Source organism: Anomalospiza imberbis, chromosome 6, assembly GCF_031753505.1.
Source record: "Anomalospiza imberbis isolate Cuckoo-Finch-1a 21T00152 chromosome 6, ASM3175350v1, whole genome shotgun sequence".
Classification (NCBI taxonomy): domain Eukaryota; kingdom Metazoa; phylum Chordata; class Aves; order Passeriformes; family Viduidae; genus Anomalospiza; species Anomalospiza imberbis.
The window spans coordinates 26,369,470-26,388,602 of NC_089686.1; the positions used below are offsets into that span (position 1 = coordinate 26,369,470).

At 37.1% G+C, this 19,133-nt stretch overlaps 1 protein-coding gene across 11 annotated transcripts in view; it reads right to left on the reverse strand.

Annotated features, from left to right (window-relative positions):
- NPAS3 (neuronal PAS domain protein 3) overlaps positions 1-19,133 on the reverse strand; it is a 597,093-nt gene that overhangs the window by 537,694 nt on the left and 40,266 nt on the right. The window lies entirely within an intron of this gene.

Sequence of the window (19,133 nt, forward strand, 5' to 3'; positions counted from 1 at the left end):
CCTTTAAGCAATATGAATATGAACTACTAACTGAACAGAGTAACTGTCATATGATAATTTACCAGGAAAAAAGTCAGTGGAGAATCAGGGGACTGACTACCAGGGATGTTTCACCCTTTGACTTTCTAGTTTACAATCTGATTGTTCTGGAATGTTGACCAACTTGTCAGCTTTATAGGATCTGTGCCTGGGGTCTTCATCATGGAGACACACAGCACGAAGACATGGCCTCCATTTCCTCCCTCAACAACCTTGTCTCTGACTCATAATCACTTAGCATCTATCTTCTCAATATTACCTGCTTCCAAAGCAATTCTGTCCTCCCAGTTTGGAATAAAGGCTCACTTTTCCCTGTAACTCCCTTAGTTACTTTCCTTCTGATTCAATCAACTCACAGGGCATTGCTTCAGCTAAAGGTGAGACTGGGAACACAGAGGCACAGCACAGCTGATGGAGCACCCAGCTGCTACCACAAATTGATATCAGGAATCACAATAGCACCACACAGTTTTCAGTTTTTTGGAACAATGTATCTTAAACTTTTATGAAAGTAGCAGTGACTACTGTACCTCACCCCTGTTATTACACCTGAAAGTCTCCACCCATCACTGTTTTACTAATAAGGACCATATAAAAGTCTGACATAAAACTGCACTTCGATTTATGGGTATCATTCACAGGAAAACTTGGCTTCTTTTTTGCCTGGGATAGTTTTCCATAGTTTATAAAAAAACAAAGAAAAGTTGCATAGCAAGTAAAAATTGAATGGCTTCAAGACATATTTTTTTCCCATTTTTTCCAGTTCTTTTTCCAGCAAAAGAAAGATATTGGCCATGACACCAAAATGGTCCAATATCATTCTGTGTATGAATCCTCTCTCTAAAAATGCCTTAACTTACCTACCACTCCAAATGCATATAACTGATCAGGTCTCACAGAGCATCATTCTAATATATTAAGAAAGAGGATATGATTGTAAATAACTGGTAGAACTAGCCTCCCCAGGAACAGAAGGCAGAAAAACATGTTCACTAGCAACCTGAAAAAGTACAGCTAACTATTTTAGCTAAGCAGCTAAAATACTGTATGTAAGGGATGGGTGGATGAAGAGATCACCTTGAACTTCATATTGAAAGAAAGAAAAATTCAGTTCCGGTTATGTCAGAGGCCATCTTTGAATTAAGTAGTCATGCTAATATTGTGACTCAGCTACCCAAAAATTATTTTGATGCCCTAACATTTACATCTGAAGTGACCACCACAAGCAGATCATATTTCAAAGCCTCAGACTGCTTCCTGCCAATGATGGTCCATAGCTTTGACGGTGTCCTGACCAGAGCAGGTCTGGGGGCCACACTGGAGGCTGGCAGCCCAGCATCTCAGAGGTCTCTGGCACTGTCAGTCCTATGGACTTCTGGTCAAACCTGACACAGAACAAATAGAAGGAAATGCAGAAAAAACAAAAGGAGTTGGTGTTAGAATGGGCATAGTTCCATGACTTGATGTCTGTAGCTGAATAGATAATAATTCTTAATTAAGCTGCCTTGGGTTAAAACTGACTACCAAGACTCAGATTTGTGCCCAAAAATTTTCTATATCCAACAGGTACAAGGTATTGCTATGTAAGCTACCAGCCACTTGATATACTATGTGGCTTACCTCATGAATATTGTGTAAGAGAGAAGGGGGATTATGACTCACATTGTAACTTTTAGCACTGGTACCTCATATTATACATGTCTATTATATGTCTTGTCTATTAAGCTATATATTACACATATATTTGAAATTTGGAAGGGGTGCCATTCAGAGGGTCCTTGACAGGCTTGAGAGTAGAGCCAATACAAATCTCATCAAGTCCAGCAAAGCAAAGTCCTACACCTGGGTCACAGCAACCCCAGGAACACCTAAGGCTGACCAGAGAAGTGATTGAGAGCAGCCTTGTGAAGGACTGGGGGTGGTGGTTGACAAGAAATTCAAAATGAGCTGGCAATATGGACTTGCAACCCAGAAAGCCAAGCCCAACCTGGGCTGCAACCAAAGCAGCATGGCCAGCAGGGAGAAGGAGGGGATTCTGCCCCTCTGCTCTACTCAGACCCCACCTGAAGCACTGGGTTCAGTTCTGGTGCCACCACCCTAAGGACACAGTACTGCTGAACCAAGTCCAGAGGAGGGCCCTGAAGCTGATAAGAGGACTGGAGCACCTGTTCTACAGAGATAGGCTGAGGAAGTTGAGGCTGTCAAGACTGGAGAAGAGAAGGCTGCATGGACACTTCACTGCAACCTTCCAGTATCTGAAGGGGACCTACAGGGAAGCTGAGAGGGTCTTTGCATCAAGAACTGTAGTGATAGGACAAGGAGTAATGGCTTCAAGAGAAAAACAGGAGAAATTTAGGTTGGATATTAGGAAGATAGTCTTTACTGTAAGGGTGGCAAGACACTGGAACAGGTTTTCCAAAGAGGCTGTAGACGACTCAACCCTGGCATTGCTCAAAGCCAGATTGGATAAGGCCTTGGTCTTAAACCTGTTCTAGAGGGATGTGTCCCTGCACATGGCAGGGGAAATTGATCTTTAATGTTCATTCCAATCCTTAACACTTTATGACTCTATTCTATGACTAATGTTATTTAGGATAAAAAAAGTTTTCAAGATCTCAGATTTGTTGAACTTTTTTTCCCCCTGAATAATAAAGTGCAACTCGGCCCTTTTATGTGTGTGTGTGTACACAAATAGAAGTTGCATGTTGCCATGGAACAAAACAGGAAGGCAGTCTAGGCATTCTCTCTACTGAAGTCTTGAAAAACTTACAGTTACTGAAATAAAGTGTAAGTATGAGCCATCATTTCTACACCTGTACAGGTGGAGTTAACTATCCCCTTTTCCATCTCCAGTCTAACTTGACTTTTTGTGCCTCATCTCTCTCCATCACTTTCATACTGCTCATGCTGGCCATCCAATCTTTACAGTGAATATTTAATTTTCTCTCTGCTCTAAGCATTTCAGGTGTTTGCATGGGTACTCCAGAAACTCTATAAAGCAACATGTGTTAGTAATTCTTGCCTCAAACACACTAACAATCACCCGTGGGGAAAAAAAAATTTAATACCATTAATTCCTACTTCAACAACAAAAAAAAGTTAAAATGCCTCTGTGGACTTCACCTGTCAGGTGAGGCAGGAAGTATGTGTAGGGCAGGGGTGGTAAGAGAGGTTAGACAAACCCAATATGCACACCTCTTCTTGAAGACTGTCCTCCACATGTTTCACATAATACACACTTTGGGTACCTTCAATCATATAACATGCAAAATGGTGTAACATCACTTATAAAAGAATCTAGTAGTAAATTACCACTCCATTTATTTCAGAGCTCCTTTTATTGAGTCAGGTGTGGGCGAGTTTGTTGTTTCAACATGCCAAAGTTATCAGCAGTGAGGATTACCATGAGTATCAAGAGAGCATGGAGTGGGTGTTGACACTTCAGAACAAGAACTGTTAACACTCCAAAAGCACATCATGAAGCAATGGGACTGCAAAAAGTCCCTGCCCTCACAGCTCTCTGAACTTGTACACCTGAACTTAACAGTTTAGCAAAGCAAACATAGACAACCATAGGTGTTACACTCAAATCTAAGTAATCAAAACTGGGTGTATAAATCCTTTGTAAACTACCCAAAGCAATCTATTTGACAATGTCCCTTTATCTACCATGCCCTCTAATTTCCAAGTTACAACTGGTTGAGTTCATTACAAGTTAAAGGGCTTGTCAGCACAAAATTTAAAAAAAAAATTAAAAGCAGAGAAAGAAAACCTTCATGCCAAGTCATCCTATTCCTTAAAGATGTATCCTTTTTATAAATAAAGTTCTGTATTTACTGCATTATAATTTTGCAATAATCTATTTACTTAGAGAAAATCTTCCCTATTTTATACACAGAAGGGGTGATTTGTCTCCAAAATATTACATGTTTTAGGATCTAACATTCACTGTTAATATAGATAAAAGCATAGCAAAGCTTAACCATGCAGAGTTGCCATCTATGATATGCAGATAAAGAATATTTGTAGTAGTAAATAAATAAAATCATGAATAAACTGTCAGTCCATTCATAATAAAAATACGTTAACTGTGCACTCTTAGCTTCAGAGCAGACTGCTTTCCATATCTTGCTTATATCCTCCTAACACACCAAAACATGTATCAGTTGCTTCTGAACAATCTTCTACAAAACTGAACTAGAAATGGAGCCAGACCAATGCTTACACAAGAAATGCAGCTTATTACATTTGTTGCACTCCAAATAAATATTGATTTCAATCACAGAATGCTATGAAAGGGCTTGCATCAATTACACAGTACATCACAGTCATGATGCAAGTTACCTCATTCCAGTGATGCACACAGCAAATCAATCATTCACATCCACACAGCTTGGTGAACCAGAGCCACCACTGCTTACCTTTATCTGAACTTTTAAATACTGCATTCATTTTGGAGTGGCATTATAAAGAAAAAGGTTTACAATGAAAAAAATATCAGCTAATCTGCCAAAAACCCCGCAGTAATTATAATTACCTCTATTCATGTCATGTGTGTTTTAATACATACACAAATGAGTAAAAGAGCCCTTAATGACAACAACATTATGAGGGGAGGTTTCCCTTTTGCATTATCTATTTATTCAACACAAAATTATTAGGCTATTGTGATAAAGCAGCTAGAGTACAATGACTTTCCTTTAATCACTAATTAAAATGCTGATTGCCTGTTGAGTGAGACGTGCAGTTATGGTCAAACACCAAGTCCCATTGTGTGATAACAGCTTGGGCTGGCCTTACAACTGGGTGGGGTTGAATCACTACTAAGTAAACAAACCCTCTATGGCTGAAAAACACAATCCCTTCAGCTCAATAAAATCCTTAAGTAACTTTTAATTTTACAGCCTTAGACAAGCTAATATTGCAGAGCACAAAAGTTCAGAGATAAAGAGACCTACCGGGTGCTGGTATAAACAAGCAATTACACAGATTGTAGAAGAGCAATACTGAGTCTGTATGAATTAATTTATTCTGTGTACAAGCTGAGGTGGAAATTAATTTCATGGGGCCAAATTCAAAGGACCACTGGGACATTATTGGCTTCATCTATTCAACTCCTGAAGTATACTCAAATTGCACCTCTGCAATCACACTGATAGCGTCCCAATGCCATTTAGTGGGGTTTCACAGATATAGTCAAGAGAACCCACACACTCATATTTTCCTTACATACTTGATTTATTGCTAAATAAATTAAGTAAAATAAGACCCATTTATCTACAGGCTTGTATTCCATGTAATCATTTTAAATGACAGTAAAAAAAAATGAAGTCTGCAAAATGCCACTGTTAACATAGGAGTACATGAGAAAAATCAGTAACACTGTACTTGTCATTTACAAAATAAGAATTATTTTTCAAGAGACAGTAAAGCAAATACTTCTTAGTTAAAACCAAACTAATGTAAAAGCTGATTCTAGTATTATGAGCTTAATTTCTTGAGCTACCCAAATAGCAGTGCAGCATTTAGCATTTTCTGGAATAAGGAGGAAACCCCTACTTTCTTCTAAATATGGCTTGTTGATATTATAAGAACCAATTTAATCCAGAAAGTTAACATGGCATAGAAAAAAACAAACACATCATTTTTCAGAAGTAAATTTATTCCTTTAAAAGGCCATTGGCTACTAATTTAAAACTCCTCCATCACATAAATAAGAAGAAATTTGCTTTCTTCCAGTTCAACAGGTTTATTTCTTAACAGGACAAATAATAATGAGTTGCTTAATGGACTAACCTTGATCACATTTCAAATAATCACATAAAGTTTGGTGTATTTTGGCTGTGTTTCTTAAAATACACAGTAAAATAAATTATCTGAGCAATTTTTGTTATAGTAATGTGTATATTCACATATTACACATAATTTGAAGTTACTATTACAGAAACCTCAAATTAATAGTTTCTTACATGTGCACAATGCCACAAGGATAGAAATAATTATTTTAATTCTATAGCTGCAAATATTCTCTTTCCCCTTTTCCTAGTCTCTTTTCCACCAGTTTCCTTTTATTATATACACATGCACAACCAGTCCAACTTCCTCACAAGAATAACAGTATTAAACAAAGAAAGAAAAACCTTGACCACATCACAAGTCTTCATTTATTGCCACATTTCTCCACCTCACTTGTAAGAAAATCCAGTTCACCTCTCTACCTGTAAAAACAGCATCTCTCACATTTAAAATATCTTTACTGCTTTTCTCTCATTTGTCTGTAGAAGGCAAACTTTAAAATGTTTCTGTAAAAATGAAAACTGTAGAAAAATACTTGCTTTTGGCATTTTTCCTTCCCTTTTGCTTGAATGCATCTGAAACCAAAATGGTTTGTTTGGTCAATATGCAGCTGCTATTTATATAATAAATCATCTCACAGAGGAAGAAAAAGTCCATGTTCAGTTTTTGGAAGGCACAAGTGCACAGGGATCACTGCTTCCCTACTGCTGCAGTACAGAGAAGCCAGTGGACATGCTACATCTTGCAGAGTGTCAGCATTACACATACAGAAGTGAATGTGTCAGACTGTCTCCCACACCCTAGGACTATTATTACCAATTGCAACCAATGGCATGCTTCACTTCATTCTTTCATGTTCAAATAAATACAACCACAGCTCTTCTTTTACACAATTTTGCTGAAAGACTAGTGTCAGGAAACTACAGCTGATGGAACAGCCAGGATCCAGCCTAAAGTGAGTAAAACCCACCACTGACCCAAGGCAATGGCTCTGCTCGCAGTGCCTCTATCAGCGGTTACGCTACGTAATTAAAGATATAAAAGGACAACATCAAAATCTGCTGTACAGAAAACTGTCCAAATATTGGGTTTTCTACCAAAAGTTTAAAAAAGTTTTGTTTCTAGATTTCTTTAGTGATCTAGCCAGTGCAGAAGGCACTGCTATAGTAAAAGGATCATGAACATTTTAGAAATAGGGCAAAATCTGATGACAGCTATTGGTAGAAGTACTTCAGAATGATGGATAAAACAGCTCAGGCTCTAATCCCCCATGAAGACATACATCATTCTCTGAATCCCTGCCTATGTTTTTCAGCCTTTCCAGAAGGAGCTGGACATGATACCCAAGTCTGAGACTACTATCTAGAGGCATGAAGTCTAAGGGCTTTTACTTCATAGGCATTCAACAGAATTATAAAACTTGGTTTTATTCTTAAAACCTCCCCTAAGCTTACAGCTCAAATTCTTTTATCCATTTAACACATTCAAATATCTTCCATAGGGTATCAATTTCCCAACCACTGAACAAACACAGATTGATGGCAGTGACCCATCTTCCTAGACAGCATTGCTGCAGCTTTCATTTGATCACTATTACTCAGCTGTCATCAAAAAGTTCTTAGTGCCTGTAATTCTTGTGTGGCTTGGCAAATATAAAAGTTGATTTTTTAATACTGAACATTTACCTTATTAAAAAACACATCTTTTTTATTTATACAGGACTGGACTTTATACACCAAGAGCTTTAAGCCTCAGTGGTTTAAAACTGAAGTTGCAAAGATATCTACTGACACTTAGAAACTTACTACCTTTACCATCCATGACCTCCATCTAGCTTTGGCATATGCAGGCATACAAATAACTAAAGTTAAACCAAATACACATAGACCACATAAGATGGTTATTCATGTGTGGAAAACTAGTAGCCATTTAACTGGAAACAAGCAAGAACAATGATAAACACTAGTATGAACACATGCACCATTGGAAAAATCTTCCTAAAACATGAGCGTATGAAGCCATAAACCGCCTGACTGGTAGGTGGCAGAAACCCACTAGCTTTTCATGGTTAGAACAGAAAAAAGCAGACTAGAAAATACACATTGGAGATTCACTGTATATTAGCAGAAATATTGGATGATCCAACTGGTCATTTGAATTCCATGATTCATTATCCTGAGCTTTATGTAATCTTTTCCAAAGCCTCACACAGTAGTAAACCAGAGGACCATTTCATATAAAACAAAACACTTTTAATTCAGTCCCAGAGACTTTTATGAATGTTCACTTTCTCACAAATCAAAACCATACTGTTTGTGTTGACTTAATAATCTGAGCACAATATTTCATAAGAAAATTACATACAAATAAGAACATACTAGAAGACATGTATGTTATAACAAAACAGAAAGGAGTAGAAAACCCTCAGATGCAAGAGCAGCCTTCTGGACTTTATCCCAATCACAGAAGACAAGGGAAAGAAATAGAAGGATTCTCTAGCATCATATCCCAAGACATGTTGTGTCATAATTTGAAGGGAAGTCATACAGACTTCTCTTTTGTGGAGGAAAAAAAAAAAAACCCAAACAAAAAAAAAAAAAAAAAAAAAAAAAAAAAAAAAAAACAAGCCAAAAAAAAAAAGCCGAAAGACAGCAACCAAATAAACCAAAAAACACCCCACCGCACATGTGAAAGCCCAAACCCATAGGAAAACACACCCTTCTAATACGCACCAAGTTCACACTTACATGCCACATAGATGCCACAGTACATGTATAAACAAAGTGTGATTACTGTATTAGCATTACAATGCTAATATGAAGATTGCATACTTGTGAATTAAGAACAGAATTAGCATTACTAACCCTATGCTAGTAGGGTACACGTCAGTACAGAACTAATTCTTACTTTATTAGCTGTTGAAAAGCACAGATATACACACCAGTATATTTTCTTTTTATGAAGTGAATGTTTTCAATAAATAAAATGAACCAGTTTGAGATGGTAGCTATTACATGGACTGGGAAGCATTTCTAAAGCAGTTCAAGAAGCTGTTGCCATTACTTGTATCCAAAAGTGATATTCTTTGACCTTTCACAGTGTTCGAACACACATTTATGGGACTGAGAAGAAGAGATGTTGTGGTTTTTTCCCCATTTCCTTGTCCTGGCTCCAGGCTGTCACATTTAAAGATTTTTTACGCATGGTTATATAATGGTTATGTCCCTATCATTAGTATTTCCTTGATTAAAAAACCCTCAAATCCTTTCAGAAGGCATTATTCAAAATTCCCATTTCACAACTCAACAGTATGATCCCAATCATGGTTTTTGTATTAACATGCCATACTTGGCCTCAAGGTCAGCTTGTTACCAACTCCCAGGACCCCAAGTTACTTTTTATCCTAGATTATCTTCTCACCAAGTATTTAAAATGTTAGCATCATTTAGATCTTTCTTTTAGTGAACTGTATATTTCTTCAGTTTATCAATTTAATTTTGAATTCTATCCCTATGCTTTAAAATGCACACAGACCTTCCCTTCTGCAAGTAGCTCTAGGTGAACAATTACGAACCAAACAAGAATTCCCTATTTCTTCATCCAAGACATCAGTGAAGGCAAATGTTACCAGGCCCTGAAGGCACACCATGAACTCCCTCTGCACTGAAACTACTGCTTAGTTTAGGACATCAGTTTAGTACCTCTGCTAGAATTCTATGCTTTCCATCTGAATATTACTGTTTTCTCAATCATCATCCTAACCCCCTTTATGGTAATTTCATCTTCATCATGTTCATCACAGAACAGCTGAACAAATTGTCAAAACTAAGATAATTACTAAAAGCTAGAATTTTACTAAAATCTATGTCACATTTTGTTTCTCTAGTACCTATAAGGCATCTTCATTCTATTACTGTGGGTAGGCATTGTTGACACTATGTTTGCTGAAGACATCATGCTGACTTTTTCCAGATGTTTATGAGCAATGTGTATTTTTCCAGCAATTGAAGTTTGCTAACTGGTCTGTTATTGCTTAGGTGAACAAAGTTTAAAGAGAAGTTTTTCTGAGAAAATACTATTCATTGACACCTTCTTCAGGAAGTCAATTAAATGTCTAAATGAGACTTTCCAATAGGGAAAGACACTGCCAGAGGAGCCCCCTGCCTCCACTAGGAGCCTTGAGTTACCTTTAGTCACAATTTGAGGCCTGGAGTCCCAACTGAGGTATCAGATGTGCTGAAGTGAGCTAAGCTCTACACCTTCTAGTATGCTAGGAATCTTACCAGTGCTCCAAGAGTTTCACAGATGATATTTTCAGCTGTGTAAGTCACCTGGTCAATTCTCAATTACTCCTGGATAAATATAATTCATTACTTAAACAAGCAAACAAAAAAAAAAAAATCCCCACACTGCAGCCCTACTTTGCTAGGTATTTTTCATTCCTTTATTTTTTATACAAACACCTGAGTTTCTCAAATTTGACATAAGCATAATTAGTAAGAAATCTCATGCCATTAATAATTCTAGAGAAGATCAAGCAGCAAGAAGTTAAATTATTCTGTGAATGCCAAGGCATCGATTTGTCTCTTACCTGCACACTGAGCCATGTGCAGGCCCTTTTCTCATTCTTCCTTTCTCAGTGCTTCGTCTCATAAATGAATTCCTCTTTATGCCCAAGCCTCTCCAAATTTCATTTCCATTCTTCCATATCATTTTTTTATGACCATCCATAATAATTTGACCCAGTTTCAGCTTCTGACAACATCCTTCAAGTTTTAGGTCACTAAAGAGCTCATGTTTAGTTAAACCAGTCTTGTGTTAAACTGTATTTCTTTGCACTAGCAAAGCTAGTGTTCAGCTATTTTGAATGTTTCACTAAAGAACTGTCCACTGCCTTCCTATCAAGCCACACACTTGCTTCCTTCAGAAAGTTACCTACCAATTTTCCAAGTTCAATGAAATGCACTTTCTTGAACCCTACCATCTTTAAGCATAGGATACATTACATCTGCACACTGAAAAAACTGTCAAACTATCTGACAGCCAGAAAAGCAACAGGAAAATTAATCAAAAAACTGAAAGCCAGCCAAATGGTAGCCGTGGAAATTCTAGAGACTAGCAAATAAGGCCAAGCAACTGGAAGCACAGAATGCTAGAACTGTCAAGTTTGAACAAGACCTTTAAGAGGAGTGACTTGAAAGTCACTCAAGAAATAGTGACAATATGAAAAAGATACAAAGGTATTAGAGATCCTTCCAAGGGAAAGCTACAAAGACAGTAAAGGGTCTAGAGGGAAAGCCATAGAAAGAGTGGCCGAGGTCACTTGTTCTGTTCAGCGTGGAGATGCAGACTGAGGGGACACGTCAGTGCTGTTACAGCTTCCTTGTGAGGGAAAGAGGAGGGGCAGGTACTGTTCTCTTCTCTGTGGTGACAGGGACAGGACCCAAGGGAATGACCTGAATCTGTCCCAGGGGAGGGTTAGGTTGGGTATTAGGAAAGCTTCTTCACCCATAGGGTGGTTGGGCACTGGAACAGCACTGCCCCAGGGCAGTGGTCACAGCACCAAGCCTGACAGAGCTCAAGAAGTGTTTGGGCAATGCTCTCAGGCACAGGGTGCGACTCTTGGGCATGGTGCTGTGCAGGGCCAGGAGCTGATGGGTCTCTTTCAACTTAGGGCTTTTTGTAATTCTCTGAAAGGCTATACATTGCATACAGCCCCAACACTTTGGCCCTGGATTGCAGTAGTGGACTTTTGGACATGTCAATTACGTTACCTTATGAAAATTAAGTTAATTTGACACTTAAAAAGGTCCTATTTCCTTGGCACTAGGCATAAGTACATACCATTAGTGTAAGTGAAAATTATATGCCCTTGTTGAGAAGGGACTTAGGCAGTTTACAAACATTTACTTGGAGAGGAGACAGAAGAGGAACAAATAATGCAGAATCCTTGGGAAGATAACATATTTGGGAAAGTGCTCAGAATAGCTTATTCAGTGTGCTTCTTAACCCTGCAGTAATTTCATTTTCTTTTATATTTGGTCTCAAGTTACAAAAACATTGAAAATATTCACTTTTGTGGTTTATCATCTTCACTTCTATGACACTTAGATTTTTTAAATGTTTTTTCTTTACCAGTGCTCTGGCAAACTTATTTCCTGACAGAACTATGTAAAGAACAGGAAATTGTTTTGCCTACTGCAGAGTTTGTAATCACTAGCATTTGGAATACCCAATTTTAAAAGTTGTGCCTATTCAAACAGAGAATAGAAAGGATCATGAACAGATTTGAAAGAGCTTATATACCACACCCCAACTAGTCTCCTAAATAGCACCCCTAAATCAGAAAGAATTAACTTTACTCAAGTTTTGAATTAAACTTTTGAGAAGGTAATATGTTTGGGAAAATGTTTACAAATAAATGGTTATGAGAAAATCTGTTGTGAATTAGTCTTTTTTATTTATTGCCCATTAGCTGCAAATAAACCACCTTGTTCATAATAACACATTGCATTCTATGTCAATTGCACACTACATTAAACGAGCACATCACTCTGCAAACTTTTGAAATACCTAAAATAAAAGTTGAGCAAAAGTTTCCATTTACTAATGCTCTAAATGTTAAACAAATTATAAGACCAGTTAGTTTGAACAGCATAATATGAATAAGACGGGCAGAGAAATATAGCAAATCCTCATAGGATATATTGCAAATAACAAATTGAATGCCTCCCACAGCTGTGGTTGTACCAGTAGTCCAGAATGCAACAGATTTTCGCATCATGTTTATCAGTGGGAAGCCAGCCAGATCTGCTTACAAGTGGATGGAGGACAGAGCTATCCCCTAACACTTGCCAGGCCCCTCCATCTATGTTTTTTAATTTAGTTTCAACTCGGAGCAAGTTCTGCATCTGGCAGCTCCCTTCCCTGTGCCAGAGGCTTCACCAGCAGAGTCCCACATAATTATTGTGCTGCACTTAAGTAATTTTTAAAAATATTTTTCAGTACAAGAAATAAATTAAGCATATATTTTATCTTTAATAGTATTTCAGTTGTAATTAAATATTAATATCTTGAAAATTCAAAAGCATTAATATTTCCCAATTTACTGAGATGTTTGCTTTTCCAATAACTTCAGCTAGTTTCCTTTGTGCAAAAGTCATTATGGAAAGAAAAAGCAAGTCTTTTTTGTAAAATGGAACATCCTGTCCTCAAGGCTCAGATACTGTTAAGGTGTATAAAGCTTGTCAGGCTGCTTGTCCATATTAGAAATTGAGTATTTGAAGATGCATGCTTCTTTAAGGGAAGAAACACTAGGTTGGTGCAACATCTTTACAGGCCAGAAGGAAGTAAATCTTTAAAATGTTTGTTACATAGCAAACGCCACTCCAGCCTACAAAGAGAAAATAACAGATTTCTGGTAACCGGATTAAAGGCCAAGGCCACAGCTTTATTGAAATACAGTAACTCACACTACAGAATTATCTGACAGCCAATAGTCCTTGCCGCAGTAAATAATGAGAGCTCAAGGCAAAACAACACATACACTGGACCCCAAGGAAATGCAGTCCAGCCCTAATGTCAAACTCTTAAGTCTATCAATACTGATGAAACTTGTTTTGAGGTATGAAAGATGTAATAACACTTGTATCAGGCAATAAAACTTTACAGTGACTCTTCCTATCTTCATACTGCACACATCAAAAAAACATTGGTGAAAGTCAGCTTTAACAAAAATTAAAAAGTGACAACCAGAAAAATCAAAAGTGTTTGACTGTCACCCCCAAATCCATTCAGAGCACTGAATTCCTAGCAACTTTTCTAAGTTATTCAAGAACCTCTGTCATATTAGATAAGGTATAAATTACTTATTAATCAATTTGATCAATGCAAATAAAAAAGCATGCACACTGTGTCATTGAAATCACCAGAAATTTGTGCATTCACTAACATACCTTGCTGAAAAAAATAACTTTGCTGCTTGCTAATTTCTCACCTACTACACCAGCCAGTTTCACAAAATTACTCTAGTAATATTATACAAGGTCAACATTACACTCCTGTACTTCAATGGTTATTGATCCCTTTTAATGTAAATCAAGAAAAGAACCCATTCCTCATATTAAGTTGTTCCATTTCAAGCTCAATATTTAAAATCAGGTCCCTCAATACTGTTTGTCTCCTGCCCAAGAGTATCACTCTGGAAGGAAAAATTTCCAGCTTTTTTTGAGAAACATACTCCTTATTCTAAAATGTTTATTAGTTTTGTAACTAATAAGAATAAAAATGAATAAGAAGCAGAACAAAGGTAAATTTAAAAAATAATAATTTGAAGTGTTATGTCCTCAGGCAAAAATGCTGTGAAGAGCTTATTTTGCCTGCAATTCATATTAGCTTGAACAAGATACTAAAAAAAAATTCATATATAGTGGGTTTTATTTGTCCACATACAGATGAACCAAACAATATTTCAATTCAAACATAAAATAAGATGAGCAAACTTTGATCTTTAAATTTCCTTCTAACCCAAGCCATTCTATGAGTCTATGAACTTGAAATCCGCAAACTGGAAGAACAGACAGTAAACCCTCCTCAAAATCTGCATGTATAGGAGCCACTGCAACAGATATATACTCTGATTTAACAGGGGTCTTCTCACAACCTCATGACTTACAGGCTCCTACTACACACTGTTGATTGCTAAAATACACAAGTAAATAAAAGGCTCATCATTTTCAGTCACACATAGGTAATAGACCAATAACTGTTTTCTTACCTGTAAAATAATGACCTGTGTTAATATACATGCAGTGTTCTCAGTCACACAGAAAACTTGCATCACTCCTGCTCTTTATCAAGATCTACAAACTACTGCCATGTTATTAGCATTTGAAAAACAAATTACTCATCTGTAACAGCAACTCCAGCTCCGGATTTGTGCACGCACTTGAGTACCCATGCCTTTCCCTCCTGGTGGCTCTCCAAGTCTTAATGCATAATATTTTGTCACTGTAAGCTGAAGGCACTGCTGTCATTTGCAGACCTCATTTAAACCCCGTAGCATATCTACAGACTATTTCACAAGCTACTGCTGCTACTCACTTCTTCAGGCTAGCTGCTACAGGGTCAGAAAGGTCACTAAAGCCAGATCAATTTTCCCTTCAAAGATGGGAAGAGATGCACACAAGAAAAGAAGTGGTGAGAAACCCAGAGCAGGTGTGACATCCCCAAGTCTTTGTATCAGCAGCTTCTACAAGGTGGTAGGAGTCAATTCCCATGCAGGTGGGGATCCCTGTTTTTGCTAAGACACTAAGCCTTTAAAAGAAATAGCACACTGGAAATGAAAAATTTCTGCTTCAGTATTTTGCTATTCCTGGTAAAAGGGAAGAACCTTTCAATCTTTTTGCAACTGCTATGAGGCTTAAACAGAAGAAATCCTACTCAGCTATCTTTTAAACCAGAATAACCTGCCAAAATATTCAAGGGAAAGAGCTCATGATAGTGTTATATTCTTTTCTGAAAGCTTAATTTAGACAACTACCAGCAGATCCCTTCACCGACACAGCAAAATCTTAAACTCTCTCTATTTGACTGTGCTAGCCTAAGGCATTAAGTTCAATCCACCATGTCGCACCTCAGTAACTCGACACAGACTAGGAAATTCTTACAGTCAGCTTCCCCAAGGGATTTGTTAAGTTTCACATACATTTAGTTGTGCAGTTGGCCAGTTCAAATTGATAAACTTGTTGCTCAGTGCTTGCAGATTTTGTCACTAGGAAAAATAAGTATTGGCGTGGGGGAAGGGAGGCTACTATGTTTCTTTATTACTTTGTTTAAAACAATAGTAATTACACATGCATTACTGCTCCTATCTCTTCTTGAGAGGCATTTATTTTGCAGAAGAGACAGGCAGATACTCTGGTGATGGGCACATTAAAAATGCCACAGATAGACAAGATGAATGTCATTAACATGCAAAAAATGACTAGAACAGACAGGCACAAAAATTCTATTCAACCCTATCAAATATAAAGAAATAATTCACCACATGAACATCCTATGTATCTGAATAATACACATATATAATATGCAGGTTACTGATAAAGGCTTCAGTCTGGAAAAGCACTTAAACATTCTTACTTTTTAGTAAGTGAGCAGTACATTGGTATCAATAAAATTATTCTCTGGATTAAAGCATGTCTGAATATTTTCTTTGGTTTAAGGCTATATGACCCATATGTAACTATTAGATTACTTTAACAATGTTGTAGCATGCCATAGTGATGCTTATGGTATTACTGAGTAAAAGTAACTTCCCTCACATCCAACTGATGCTTATGGATATAAAAATTACTAGCCTATGCTATATACATCATGAAGTAAGCCAGTTTAACCCAGTATCAGCAATGGCTTTTGTCAGCATTGGCAGAAGACAAATGAAGCAGAAAAGCAGCAGGAAAGACAGGCTGAAGAAATAAAAAGCATGAGGAGCCTCCTTTCCAGAAGGGTACCTATGGACCTACAGCAATTACCAAGCCTGTGGTGCTGGCAAGAAAAACCAGGCATGGTCACAGAATTAAACCAAAGGAAGGTATGATGAACAGAACACACAAACTAAAACTCTCTGTAGCCTGCAGAGCTCCTCCATTACTTGTCATTACTATTGTGTGAGATAGAAAGCATTTAGTCCTCAGTGTGTAGCACAGATAGCACACCACACTTCTCTTTCAGCTATAGTCATGTATTTTGATGACAACCCAAAAAGAAGCAATTGCTTTCTCCATCTTTCCTCAGATGCCTTTGTTATAAAACACAAAAAGCCTTATTATCAATTCTTGCACCTAAACTGCACAAGGATTTCCAATGATGAGATTAATTTACAAAGTTGATGCATTGCAGAGCCACCTAAATGAGTGCCTTAGCTTTATAGTTCTGCAGGGATTGGTGATCTGCAGTTTGTGTGATATTCTTAACACTTACAGGCTTACAAACACTATGTGACTGTCCTTGTGAATCGTCCAAGCTGAAGATTTCCAATTTCAGAAACTGGAATTACTGTCTTCAAAGAAATCCAAAGTGTCCCCATAGCCTTCTCTTAATATGTTTAAAAAAATCAAGTTTATTTTGCAGTATGTAAATTGAGTTTGTTTAACAGATAACAATGTCAACACAAATACACATTTTCAAAAAGAGGATAAAGAGTACTTAAGTTATAAAGACTTAATAAAACTAAGAGAAAATATAGACATATATATACACACATATATACATATACAAACATATATATATATATAAGAGGCCATTCAGGACACAGATCCTGTAAGGTCAAGTGTTTTAGACAAGTTTAAAGACACATTTTGAGGCAGTGATTACCTAAGGGCCAGGACATGCAAATGGGTATTTAGGTGCAACAAGAGATGACTTAATCTTACTTTCAGAAGCAGTTATAATACCTGGGCCAATAAACAAAATTGCATAAGTACAGGTTAGATCAGGCCTATCTCAGAAAACAACAACTCTGCAAACAACAAATAAAAAAATCCAACAGACAAACCAAACTACACTAAAACCCCATTAGCAAAACAAAGCAACACCCACACCCAAAAATACTGCACTTCCATTCTGGGGTCTGTTTTCTCTGCTTTTTCTAACTCCCAAGTCTGGTGTCTTAGTAAGCAGACCAGGTTACAGAAGCTTTCATCGCACTGCACCTGACCTGTGAAGAAATACCTCATCTTCAACCGACTCAGCGATTAGAACTTCACAAGCAATGAATAGCTACATTTGGGGCAGCTACACTTTTCTTCACACTTGAACATAACAATTGTCAGCTTGTGAAAGAGAATCTATACTAAAAGGAAATTTCCTCTTGCCAAAGCACAAAAGAGCCAAACAGACCATTTGCAGTAACCTGTCTTTTGTAATTACACTACTGCATGTACTTCAACAAAGGCTTTATACCTGCTCAATTACATATTTATTTTTAATTTGGAAAAGGTAACAAAACAACCCATCATTTTCCCCCCTCTAACTTGTTGTATTTTCAAGATGCAAACCCGTAGCACAGTTGAAAATTACTGATAAACAAACTTCTAAGCTACCTGTAACTACTTACTCATCCTAATTTAACGTTAAAGGATTGCCTTTATTCTGCCTAAAAGAATCAATGCAGTGATAACAGCTTTGCAACCTGATATGAAACTTTCCTCAGAAACATGTATAAAATGTCATTTACATAAGAATTTTATTTAATTCTTTTTTTCTATGGACACAATGTTCAGCTTATCTTTCAAATACTAGGATTGGCATATCAACTAATCTGAATGCAAGTGATAGCTTAGTTAAACATACAGTACACTTGGGAGATTAAAAGGATCTTCCTAAAAAAAAAAAAAAAAAACTTATTTATGCAGTCCATTTCAAAAAGAATTCTCCTAAGGTGAATATAAGCCACCTTTTTCAGGAAGAACGGAGTCTCCCACCAAAATACATGCACTGATTGAACAGCTATGCAAAATGTACTTCACACACTCGGAAGATAAACTGTGGGAGCTCTCATTTAAAGAGGTACAGTAACTAGCTTATCTACTCATTTGAGCTTTTACTAATTCTCATTTCAAGCCAGTTGTAGTTTAATGCTAAACTGAAGGTCTCTGTACTGCCCTAAAAAGTAGTTGGTTTTTCTGTTAGAGACTACTAGTTTTCAAACAACAGTCTGTTTCCTATGTTTAGTCACAATCAGTTCAGCAATTCTTCACATCTTTCAGAATGAGGCAAGCATGAACCAGAGAAATATCACCCATAGTACTTATAAAGATCTGTGATCAAGTTCAAGCCTTGATAAACAGGATTTTGAGTAAAGGTAAATGTTGTTTTATCATCATGAAACCCTCACTTATTGGCAGCCAATGAACAGCATATTAATTAGTCACTATAGAAGTAAAATAATTCCTACTGTATATAACCCTACTATAGTCCTGCTATTCTTGTCATTAGTTACAGGGCTTCCTTTTATGAAATTTTCATCAGTAATTGAGCTCCTCATACTATAACTACAGACTGCATCTTGGAGTATTTACTTGCAAAACTGGACCTTCAAAGCACAAAACTCCCTCTCTTAAACATAATTTTTATCAAGTATCACAAATACTTTCCAAGCTTTCCAAGAGGTGTTACTGGATTTTTGAATATGATCCAACTTCTGAAGGCAGAAATACAGTTTTCTCAAGAATCAAAATCACCAGAAAACAAAGCAGACAGTAAATTCTCACTCCTAATTTAATACAGCACTCTACTCC